The sequence below is a fragment of the Anolis sagrei genome, chromosome 3, assembly GCF_037176765.1.
Source record: "Anolis sagrei isolate rAnoSag1 chromosome 3, rAnoSag1.mat, whole genome shotgun sequence".
In the NCBI taxonomy this organism is placed as follows: Eukaryota; Metazoa; Chordata; class Lepidosauria; order Squamata; family Dactyloidae; genus Anolis; species Anolis sagrei.
In genome coordinates, this window is record NC_090023.1 from 206,743,659 (window position 1) to 206,756,055 (window position 12,397).

At 43.9% G+C, this 12,397-nt stretch overlaps 2 protein-coding genes across 3 annotated transcripts in view; one reads left to right on the forward strand and one right to left on the reverse strand.

Annotated features, from left to right (window-relative positions):
* TDRD1 (tudor domain containing 1) overlaps positions 1–2,888 on the reverse strand; it is a 53,999-nt gene extending 51,111 nt beyond the window's left edge. The window contains exon 1 of the mRNA XM_067465816.1: positions 2,521–2,888. The gene's annotated coding sequence lies outside the window, so the exon portion shown is untranslated. The remainder of the gene's footprint in view (positions 1–2,520) is intronic.
* Positions 2,889–11,250: 8,362 nt separating this feature from the next.
* Positions 11,251–12,397, forward strand: part of CCDC186 (coiled-coil domain containing 186) — a 52,270-nt gene continuing 51,123 nt past the window's right edge. Inside the window, exon 1 of one of the 2 annotated variants that reach the window (XM_060768458.2) lies at positions 11,251–11,554. The gene's annotated coding sequence lies outside the window, so the exon portion shown is untranslated. The remainder of the gene's footprint in view (positions 11,555–12,397) is intronic. The other variant, XM_060768457.2, reaches the window with a different exon arrangement.

Sequence of the window (12,397 nt, forward strand, 5' to 3'; positions counted from 1 at the left end):
AGCAACAATGAAAACAGAACTAGATACATCACGGATCATCATGAACCTGACAAACAGACAACTCTAAGACCAAGTAGCCATATTAGCAAAAGAAAGCAATTCTGCAGTTATCATGACCAGGATTCCAGTAGAAAACATCATTGCCAATGTCGGATCAGGGATTTATCTTGATCTAGAGGAGACGTTTGGTTGCAGGCGCACGTGCTTTCTGGGCCTACACACCACACTCACTCTCCTTGTAAAGAGTGTGCATGTGGCGTACAGACCCAGATAGTGTGTGCACCTGCCAGTGCCTGCAGCCAAGCATCTCCTCTAAAGTATGAATTTCTTACTCTAGAGAGGTGCTTGGCTGCAGGCACTGGCAGGTGCACACACTATCTGGGCCTGCGCACCACACACACACTCTCTTTCCAAGGGGAGTATGTAGCATGCAGGCCTAGAAAGTGAATGTGCCTCCAGCCAAGCACCTCTAGAGTAAGGTAAATCCCTGGTCCGACATTGGGAATTATGTATTGTCGAAGGCTTTCATGGCCGGAATCCACGGGTTGTTGTAGGTTTTTCCGGGCTATATGGCCATGTTCTGGAGGCAATTTTTCTCCTGAAGTTTCGACTGCATCTATGGCAAGCATCCTCAGAGGTAATGAGGTCTGTTGGAACTAGGAAAAATGGGTTTATATATCTGTGGAATGACCAGGATGAGACAAAGGACTTTTGTTTGCTGGGGCTAACTGTGAATGTTTCAGCTGATCACCTTGATTTGCATTCAATGGCTTGGAAGCGCCTGGGGGGAATCTTTTGTTGAGAGTGATTTCATGTGCCTGTTTGTTTCCCCTCTGTTGTTTTGCTGCTGTAATTTTTGAGTTTTTTAATACTGGTAGCCAGATTTTGTTCATTTTCATGGTTTCTTCCTTTCTGTTGAAATTGTCCACATGCTTGTGGATTTCAATGGCCACTCTGTGTAGTCTGACATGATGGCTGTGAGAGTGGTCCAGCACTTCTGTGTTCTCAAATAATATGCTGTGTCAAGGTTGGTTCATCAGGTGCTCTGCTATGGCTGATTTTTCTGCAAACTACTCCAACCAGAGCCCTATCACCCAGAATATCAAGGCAGAAACTCCCACAATATCTGATTTGACCTGGGTCATCTGAGCCCCTCCCCTTTGAACTGGAATATATGGCAGTGTTGTCTCAGATATCCCAGTTCAAAGAAGATATTGTGGGATTGTCTGCCTAGATATTCTGGGTAATATGGCTGAGTGGGAGGGCTCTTAGGGCCTATATCCCTGAATATCAAGGCAGAAAATTCCACAATATTTGCTTGGAAATGCATTATTGAGTCCACACTCCGATATTGTGGGATTTTCTGCCTTGATATTCTGGGCGGCCTTCCACACCGCCTTATATCCCAGAAATCTCAAGGAAGGAAATCTGAGTGCGGATTCAGATAACCCAGTTCAAAGCAGATATTGTGAGGGTTTTTTGCCTTGATATTCTGGGATATAGAGCTATGTGGGAGGGCCCTCAGATAACCCAGTTCAAAGCAGATATTGCAAGATTTTCTGCCTTGATATTATGGGATAGAGAACTGTGTGGAAGGGCCCTCAGATAACCCAGTTCAAAGCAGATATTGCAGGATTTTCTGCCTTGATATTCTGGGATGTAGAGCTGTGTGGAAGGGCCCTTAGATAACCCAGTTCAAAGCAGATATTGCAGGATTTTCTGCCTTGATGTTCTAGGATAGAGAACTGTGTGGAAGGGCCCTCAGATAACCCAGTTCAAAGCAGATATTGCAGGATTTTCTGCCTTGATATTCTGGGATATAGAGCTATGTGGAAGGGCCTTGAGATAACCCAGTTCAAAGCAGATATTGCAAGAGTTTCTGCCTTGATATTCTGGGATATATACATGTGTGGAAGGGCCCCCAGATAACCCAGTTCAAAGCAGATATTGCAGGATATTCTTGGTTATATGGCTGTGTGGAAGGGCCCTAAGTTATGTATGGGCCCTTCCACACAGCCCTATATCCCAGAATATCAAGGCAGATATATGGAAGTGTGAGCTCAGATAACCCAGTTCAAAGCAGATATTGAGAGGTTTTCTGCCTTGATATTCTGGGATATAGGACTGTGTGGATGGGCCCTGCCATATATTCCAATTCAATTCAAATAATGTCAGATATTATTCAGCTGTGTGGAAGGGAGCCTCAGTTTAGCCATCCTGGTTGTGTGGGCCTACAAACCACTGGTGCATAGTTTGTTGTATGACTGGCGCAGTTTGAAGCTAGCTTCGAACAGTATCAAACGGTCAGTTGGATGGGACCTACTTCACAGACACTCCCAGTTGGTGGGGCAGGGATAGGGCCTTCCGAGAAGCGTTTCCCATTTAAAAAAAAAACCCTTTTCCTGTAAAAAGAAGGGGGGGGGAGGCTCGGAATATCTTGTTTCTCCAGAGCCCAAAAAACGGAAGCGCAGCCAATAAAATGGGGGAAGAGCATTTGTTTGTACCCATGCCGAGATTTACCAGACTCCTGCAGAGACCCTTCCGACGGACGAGGCCTGAGGTCCTCTTACATCGAAGAAACCCCACACCGGGACTTATGGCCTCGCCAGAATCCCAACAGACTCACTAGGAGAGACCTCCGGACAGCCGGCGTCGACGCTCCCTCACAATCAGGGTCGGAACGCGAACTTAACGGCCGACGCTCGCGCTCCGCCTCCTCTCCTCACTCCCCCTCCCCGTTCGAGAAACCGCCTCGTGGCTTTGGCTCAAGGCGCGTGCCCGCCCGTACGCATGCGCGCGGGCAACAATCGCGGTCGAACGTTCCGAGAAGCGATAAATAGTGACGAGACTCAAGAGTGAGCGAAGGAACGAGGGAAAGCGCTTGTGAAGATGGGAGCTCGTTTGCGCATGCGCACCGCCGCCTGTGTGTATGTATACAGCATTGGGCGGCCTCTAGTGGCCTTCTACCTTTATAACAGGGACTCCAGCAGTCATCTTCTAATCAAGGTGAAAGAAAATAGTGGAAAATAGTTTTTAATACCAGTATTAAAAAACTCTAAAATTACAACAGCAAAACAACAGAGAGGAAACAACCAGGCACATATTAACACCTCCCAGCAAGAGATTTTCCCAGGCTCAGGCAGGCTTTCAAATGCTAATGAAGGTGATCAGTTGAAACATTCACACCTAGCTGCAGCAGGGAAGAGCTCCTTACCCCACCCCAGCCATTCCACAGATATATAAACCCATTGTCCTAATTCCAACAGACCTCACTACCTCTGAGGATGCTTGCCATAGATACAGGCGAAACGTCAGGAGAAATGCCTCTAGAACATGGCTCTATAGCCCGAAAAAATCCACAAGAACCTAGTGATTCCAGCCATGAAAGCCTTCGACAATACAATAGTGGAAAAGCTGGGTTGCAGCTAAACATTAAAAAAAACCCCAAGATTATGCCAACAAGAATGATTGATAACTGGCACATAGAGGGCGAAAACGTGGAGGCAGTGACAGACTTTGTATATTTTGGTGTGAAGATTACTGTAGATGCAGACTGCAGCCAGGAAATCAGAAGATGTTTACTTCTTGGGAGGAGAGCAATGACCAATCTCAATAAAATAGTGAAGAGTAGAGACATCACACTGGCAACGAAGATTCGCATAGTCCAGTGATGGGCAACCTTTTGAGCTTGGTGCGTCAAAATTTGCCAAAAACCTGAGCATAATTTGGGTGTGTCACTTTGAGAAAAAAAACATAATTTTGCAATATTTATAGTTTAAATAAGAAAAATGTATAATCTATGCTGAGTTAAGGAGTGAACAATGCTCAAACATGCAGATGTTAAATTTGTGGAGCCTTTTACAAATTTAAGGATGGAATTAGATTGGCTCTTATAAGGTGTACTTCTCTGTGTCTGCGTGTCATCAAAAATAGCCATGCGTGTCAGTGCTGACACACATGTCATAGGTTCACCATCACGGGCATAGTCAATGCAGTGGTATTCCCCGTAGTCAGAGGCAGCCCTAGATAATTTTCAATGGTAAGCAAACAGTATTTTGGCACCCTCTCCCAAAACCAATCACTGATACATATTTTCTGTTCGTCATGGGAGTTCTGTGTGCCATATTTGGTTCAATTCCATCATTGGTGGAGTTCAGAATGCTCTTTGATTGTAGGTACATCCCAGTAACCACAACTCGCATATGGTCTATTTTCCCCCAAGAGCACCTCAAGAGCGCCCCTGGGCAAAATCAACTATACTGCAAATGCTTACTTTGCGTAATGGGTTGAGCCGCCCCTGCCCGTAGTCACCTATGGATGTGAGAGCTGGACCATAGGGAAGACTGAGCGAAGGAAGATAGATGCTTTTGAATTGTGGTGTTGGAGGAAAGTTCTGAGAGTACCTTGGACTGCGAGAAAATCCAACCAGTCCATACTTCAGGAAATAAAGCCTGACTGCTAATTGGAGGGAAGTATATTAGAGGCCAAGATTAAGTATTTTGGCCACATCATGAGAAGACAGGAAAGCTTAGAGAAGACAATTATGCTGGAGGAAATGGAAGGAAAAAGGAAGAGGGGGCGACCAAGGGCAAGATGGATGGATGGTATCCTTGAAGTAACTGGCTTGACCTTGAAGGAGCTGGGGATGGTGACGGCCGACAGGGAGCTCTGGCGTGGGCTGGTTCATGAGGTCACGAACAGTCAGAAGTGACTGAACGAATGAACAACAACAAGAGCAGTCATGGGCAAACTTGGACTTCAACTCCCACAATTCCTAACAGCCGGTAGGCTGTTAGGAATTGTGGGAGTTGAAGTCCAAAACACCTTGAAGGCCCAAGTTTGCCCAGACCTGCTATATAATGTACTCCCATATGGCAATGTAGTTTGCCCATGCCTGGAGTACAGCATCAAAGTTGTTTTGAGCTTCCACAGATATAGAGGAGATAAAATATCATTTTCCATATGTTGTTGAATGCTTCTATGGCTGGAATCACTGCAGATAATTCAACCAGAGAAGTCAGCTATAGCAAAGCACTTGATGAACCAACCTGGATGCAAAATATTATGTAAAATTACATTTGGCAACAAATAAATGTTTTATTCTAAAATAAATCAATCATTTTAAAATAAAAAAATCCTACAATATATTTTTCTGTTTTGTCTGAATGTTTCTGGGTTTAACCCCCCTCCCCCCAAAAAATATTAAATGGTGCAAGGGAAAACAATAGTCGTGGTAACAGACAAACGATACTGCCAAATCATAAAAAATATTATACTGGTGGCAGTGGTTCCCAAACTTTGCTCCTTCAGTTGTTTTTCTAACAACCACCATGTCAGACTACACAGAAAAGCCATTGAAATCCATAAGCATGTGGACAATTTCAACAGAAAAGAGGAAACCATGAAAATGAACAAAATCTGGCTACCAGTATTAAAAAAAACTCTAAAATTACAACAGCAAAACAACAGAGAGGAAACAATCACCTCTCAACAAAAGATTGCCCCATGCACTGCCAGGCCATCAAATGCTAATCAAGATGGTCAGTTGAAACATTCACACCTAGCTCCAGCAAACAAGAGTTCTTTGTCCCACCCTGGTCATTCCACAGATATATAAACCCAATTTTCCTAGTCCCAACAGACCTCACTCCCTCCAAGGATGCTTGCCATAGATGCAAGTGAAACGTCAGGAGAGAATGCCTCTAGAACATGGCCATATAGCCTGAAAAAACCTACAACAACCCACTACTTTAATTGCCAGGGTGCGATGGTGTGGAATCATGGGAGTTGTAATCTTGTGAGACACCAGCACTCTTTGACAGAAAAGGCTAAAAAACTTGTAAAACTACAGTCCCAGGATTCCATAGCATTGAGCCATGGTGGTTAAAGTGTTTCCAAACTACATTAATTCTACAGTGTGTGGATGCATGTTTAGACTGCATTAATTCCAGTAATTATTATTCACTCACTTCACTCTTTTTATGGCCCTCTGCCTATTCAGAGGTAAGTCTTCTTGTGTTCAGCTGGGTTTACTCTCAAGTAAGTGGAGTAAAAATGCAGTCTGTCTCTCTCTACCAGTTTTCTAATAAGAATTCCCCATCCTGTAATCTGACTTGCCCTTTGTTCAGGATTCCTATACGTGTGATCTCCAAGGTGAAGTTCACTCTCTTGTACTGCTTAGCTGCAAGGAATGGATTTTGACCATTTTGACTGGGTAATAAATAACAACATGGACTAATGCCAGGGAAAGTCATGCCAATATTATATTTTATATCTACTGAAGAGAATATGGGAAATGCTCCTCCTTACAAAGGCAAGAAAAAAATTCTAGAGTTTGCCAAAGTTGTTCGAACATGGAGAAATGCAAAGGTTTCCAATGAGCTGCCATTAGAAATTCTACATAAATTCTACATAAATAATATCTCAGGATGCTCCCACTCCTTCCCCAAGACAGCCCTGGCCTGTTCCTTCTTCCTCAGGGAGTATTTACTTATTGTGTCAGAATTGAGCTTATTGAGAATACAGTTATAATGCATTAAAAAAAAGCCACAAGCAAAGTTAAAAACTTGGCATTGTACTAAATTTCCTTTGAACAGAAGCTGACCACTGGTGTCGCTGTAAGAAGGTTCTCCATTATACATTGGAGTAAGTAGTCTATGGTTTGTTCTTCTCCACACTCTTGGGGCTATGCCACACAGCCCTATATCCCAGAATATCAAGGCAGAAAATCCCACATTATCTGAATGTGGACTCAGATAACCCAGGGCCCTTTCACACAGCCATATAACCCAGAATATCAAGGCAGAGAATTCCACAATATCTGTTTTGAAGTGAGTTATCTGAGTTCACATTGCCATATATTCAAATGTAATCAATGCAGATATTATGGGATTTTCTGCCTTGGTATTCTGGGTTATATGGCTGGGTGGAAGGGCCCCTAGTTCAAAGCAGATATTGTAGAATTTTCTGCATTGATATTCTGGGATATAGGACTGTGTGAAAGGGCCCCTGGAAGGCTGGGGAGATTAAAAGCAAACTTCCTAATTGAAGCAGCAAAACTACATTTTAATGCTTAATTCAAATATGTGATAAAATCCAGATGCCCCCTAAAAAGATTATGGTAAATGTAAATGTTGACACCCCAGTGCAATTTAAGAATTAGATGAGTTCTATTAAAAAACATGTCATGTTTGCAAATTATGGAGACAAACAGGAAAATTACAAGAAAATTACAAGAAAAGGATTCTTTAGTGCACAAAATTATTTGATTTCAATTGACCAGTACTCTTTTTTTTGACAAAAACCCCATCTACACAGTTGTTTATTGGTCATATTTGATCATTAAACACAGTTTAGCATGACAGCACAGCGATGGACCTTAATCTTACATATTCATCCAACCAAGGGCCCTTCCACACAGCCCTATATCCCAGAATATCAAGGCAGAAAATCCCACATTATCTGAGTATGGACTCGGATAACTCAGTTCAAAGCAGATTGAGGCCCCACTCTGGATCCAGCCTGCCTCGCAAGTGTGATTGGCAGAGACGAAGGACAGGGCCTTCTCAGTGGTGCCCCCCCCCCCCCAGCTATGGAATTCCCTTTAGATCGGCTTCCTCCCTCCTGACTTTCCCCAAAAAAAGTAAAGACCTGGCTCATCCTGAGTTTTTAATAATTTTATCTTGTTCATGTGGCCTGCTCATTCTTATTGTATTTTTGCACTGTTTTATTGTATTCTGATGTTTTGCTTTGTTGCGATGTTCGTTTTGTGTTTTTGGTTTTATTTTGTTGTAATGCACTACTGCTCTTGGCCTCATGTAAGTCGCCCCGAGTCCCCTTCGGGGAGATGGTGGCAGGGTATAAATAAATTTTATTATTTATTATTATTATTAATGGTTTTTATTTATGTTTTATATTGTAATAATGTTTTAATGGCACTTTTATGAATTCCTGATATCAAATTGTGCCAATCTGTAACCCGCCTTGAGTCGCCGTATGGCTGAGAAAGGCGAGCTATAAATATTGTAAATAAAGGCGGGCTATAAACCGTAAATAAATAAATATTGTGGGATTTTCTGCCTTGATATTCTGGGACAGGAGTCCTCAAACTTTTTAAACAGAGGGCCAAGTAACAGTCCCTAAAACTGTTGAAGGGCTAGATTATAATTTGAAGGGGGAAAAAAGAGAATTAATTCCTATGCACACTGCACATATCTTATTTGTAGTGGAAAAAAACACTTAAAAACAATACAATAATTAAAATGAAGAACAATGTTAACAAATATAAACTTATTAGTATTTCAAGTGTGGGCCTGCTTTTGGCTGATGAGATAGGATTGTTGTTGTTGTGTGCTTTCAAGTAGTTTCAGACTTAGGTTGACCCTGAGTGAGGGCTGGGTAAATTACATTGGAGGGCCGTATCCGGCCCTCGGGCCATAGGACCCTGTTCTGGGATAAAGGGCAGTGTGGAAGCGCCCTGGGTTATCTGAAGACCCTTCCACACAGCTGTATAAAAACCCACATTATCTGCTTTGAACTGGAATATATGACAGCGTGCACTCAAATAACCAAGTTCAAAACAGATATTGTGGGTTATTCTGCCTTGATATTCTGGATTATATGGCAGTGTGGAAAGGCCCTGAGTCACACTGCCATGTGGCCCAGTATCTTTCCAGATAGCCATATAACCCAGAATATCAAGGCAGAAAATCCCACAATATCTTCTCTGAACTAGGTTATCTGAGTCTATATTGCCATATATTCCAGTTCAAAGCAGAAAACGTACCTGACCGAACAAATCTCCCCTTATGAACCTGCGAGGTCTTTAAGATCATCTGGAGAGGTCCTGCTCTCAGTCCCGCCATCATCACAAGTACAGTTCGCGGGGAACGAGAGACAGGGCTTTTTCAGTGGTGGCCCCTCGGCTATGGAACGCCCTTCCTAGGGAGATTAGATCAACTTCCTTGCTCCTATTATTCCGGAAGAATCTTAAGACATGGCTATTTGAACGGGCATTTGAAAATACGGAGTATTTATTTGTCGTGTCAGGATAACCAAATTATTTTACATTTCTAACAGAACAAAGCAAACAAACAGACAAAATACAAAATGTGTGAGTTTGGTAGTTGGTTAAATGTCCTTTGACCAGTATCTGGCCACTTGGAGTGCTTCTGGTGTTGCTGCAAGAAGGTCCTCCACTGTGCATGTGGCAGGGCTCAGGTTGCATTGCAGCAAGTGGTCAGAGGTTTGCTCTTCTCCACACTCGCATGTCGAGGATTCCACTTTGTAGCCCCATTTCTGAAGGTTGGCTCTGCATCTCATGGTGCCAGAGCGCAGTCTGTTCAGCGCCTTCCAAGTCGCCCAGTCCTCTGTGTGCCCAGGGGGGGGAGTCTCTCATTTGGTATCAGCCATTGGTTGAGGTTCTGGGTTTGAGCCTGCCACTTTTGGACTCTCGCTGGCTGAGGTGTTCCAGCGATAGTCTCTGTAGATCTTAGAAAACTATTTCTAGATTTAAGTCGTTGACGTGCTGGCTGAGTAATGGGTATAATAATAATGGATGTAATAACGGAGTAATGGCTATAATAATGGAATAACTATATGGCGGAACTGGACATTGTTTTAATGATTATCGATTGAAGTATGTTTCATTATAATGTTTGATTTTATTGTTGCTGATGTTTTTATATTGTATATTGTAATTGTGTCCTTCGTGGCATTGAATTTTTGCCTTGTAAACCACCTTGAGTCGCCGGAAGGCTGAGAGGGGCAGTATAGAAATGTACTAAATAAATAAATAAAATTTTATTCAGCTGTGTGGAAGGGGCCCCAGAATATCATGGCAGAAAATCCCGCAATATCAGCTTTGAACTGGGTTATCTGAGTTCAACTATCTCAAAGCTCCCTGCTTGAGCGGTAATGGCACGATCATCTGCATAGATGAAGCTCTCTGTCCCTTCTGGCAGTGGCTGGTCATTTGTGTAAATGACCAGCTTTGAGATGGTTGAACAGAAGCTCTCCAAAGCTCTAGGTGCTCTTACTGCCTATTACAGGGAAAACCAGCTGATCCCTAATCTATCTAAAACACAGACATGTGCCTTTCACCTTAAGAACAGACAAGCATCCCGAGTTCTGAGGATTACCTGGGAAGGAATCCCACTGGAGCATTGCAGCACACCCAAATACCTGGGAGTCACTCTGGACCGTGCTCTGACCTACAAGAAGCACTGTCTGAACATCAAGCAAAAAGTGGGCGTTAGAAACAACATCATACGAAAGCTGACTGGCACAACCTGGGGATCACAACCAGACACAGTGAAGACATCTGCCCTTGCGCTATGCTACTCAGCTGCTGACTATGCATGCCCAGTGTGGAACACATCTCACCACACTAAAACAGTGGATGTGGCTCTGAATGAGACATGCCGCATTATCACAGGGTGTCTGCGCCCCACACCACTGGAGAAATTACACTGCTTAGCCGGTATTGCACCACCTGACATCTGCCAGGAAGTAGCAGCCAATAGTGAAAGGACCAAGGCAGTGACATCTCCAGCTCATCCCTTGTTTGGGTATCAGCCAGCACGTCAATAGTTTTCTAAGATCTACAGAGACACTTGCTGGAACACCCCAGCAAGCGAGAGTTCAAAAGTGGCAGGCTCAAACCCAGCACCTCAATTCATGGGTGATACCAGATGAAAGACTCCCCCCTGGGCACACAGAGGACTGGGCGACTTGGAAGGCGCTGAACAGACTGCGCTCTGGCACCACAAGATGCAGAGCCAATCTTAAGAAATGGGGCTACAAAGTGGAATCCACAATATACGAGTGTGGAGAAGAGTAAACCACTGACCACCTGGTGCAATGCAACCTGAGCCCTGCCACATGCACCATGGAGGACCTCCTTGCGGCAACACCAGAGCACTCCAAGTGGCCAGATACTGGTCAAAGGACATTTAATCAACTACCAAGCTTGCAAATTCTGTGTTTTGTCTGTTTGTTTTTGTTAAAAATGTAATACAAATGTCTGGTTGCTGATGACACGATAAATAAATAATCTGAGTCCACACTGTCATATATTCTAGCTCAAAGCAGAAGAGGTGGGATTTTATTCAGCTGTGTGGTAGGGTCCAGAGAGGGACGCTTTTGCTTCTGATTTCAATCAACCCCAGTTGACTGCTATAAGAGAAGCCACGCCCCCTTCCCGATGGCTCCTCCCCTTTGCGGACGCTCTCGGCCTTGGCCACGCCCCCTCTGCCAGCTGAGGCGTCTCTGGATGGCGGTAGCGGCGGCCATCTTGGTTGATGTGTCAGCTCCCGTCCCTCACAGAAGCAGCGAGGACACCCGCTCCGCTCCCTCGGCGGCCCGTTTCCGTCAGGATCCAACATGGGGAGGGAGACCGCTCCCCTCGCAGCTAGTCCTCTCATTCCCAGCTTCCTGGCGAATTGGTAAGAGCCTCTCTACGCGGCTTAATATTCACGAATGGGGATTAGTATCGCTTTGTTGAGGGAGATTTACGTGGAAGCTGTTACTAGGCAGAAGAGACGAGGCTCTTCCCGTGAGTATCCCCTGTATTCCCTTTCTGCGTCTATTTCGGATTTTAAATCACGTTTACATTGTGGTTTACACGCCACTCCTCTTCTTACCATCCTTTCGTCGGTCAGTCCATTGTGGTACTTGTTCCTCTGTGTATCTTTCAGTGTTTTCTCTCCTTCCCCCATTACAATTGATTTTGAAGAATTGTTTTGACCTTAGAAGATGCTTTGATGCCTCATTTCAAGCTCTGGGGTTTGTTGATTTCGAGCCAGGATTTGTCTAAAAAATTGCATTGATCCTTCACTTCAAGAACTGGGGAAGCTCAGGTGCCTAGTTCACAATTTATTTTGAGCCATTCTTTTCCTTAAAAGATGCTTTGATCCTTCACTTCCAAGATTTGCGGAAACTGTGGTGTTTGTTGTGTTGTCAAAGGCCTTCATGGCCATGTTCTCTGGTTTGCGGTGAGTTTTCCAGACTATATGGCTATGTTCCAAAGTATTCTCTCCTGACATTTCTCCCACATCTATCGCAGGCATTCCCAGAGGTTGTGAGGTCTGTTGGAAACTAGGAAAGTGAGGTTTATATATCTGTGGAATGTCCAGGGTGGGAGAAAAACTCTTGTCTATTTGAGGCAAGTGTCAATATTGCAATTGGCCACCTTGATTAACATTTAACATTTAATGGCCTTGCAGCACCAAAGCCTGGCTGCTTCCTGCCTGGGGAATCCTTTGCTGAGATGTGCTAGCTGGCCCTGATTGTTTCCTGTCTGGAATTCCCCTGTTTTTTAGTGTTGTTCTTTATATATGTCCAAATTTTAGAGTGTTTTAAAAAAATACTGGTAGCCAGATTTTGTTCATTATTCATA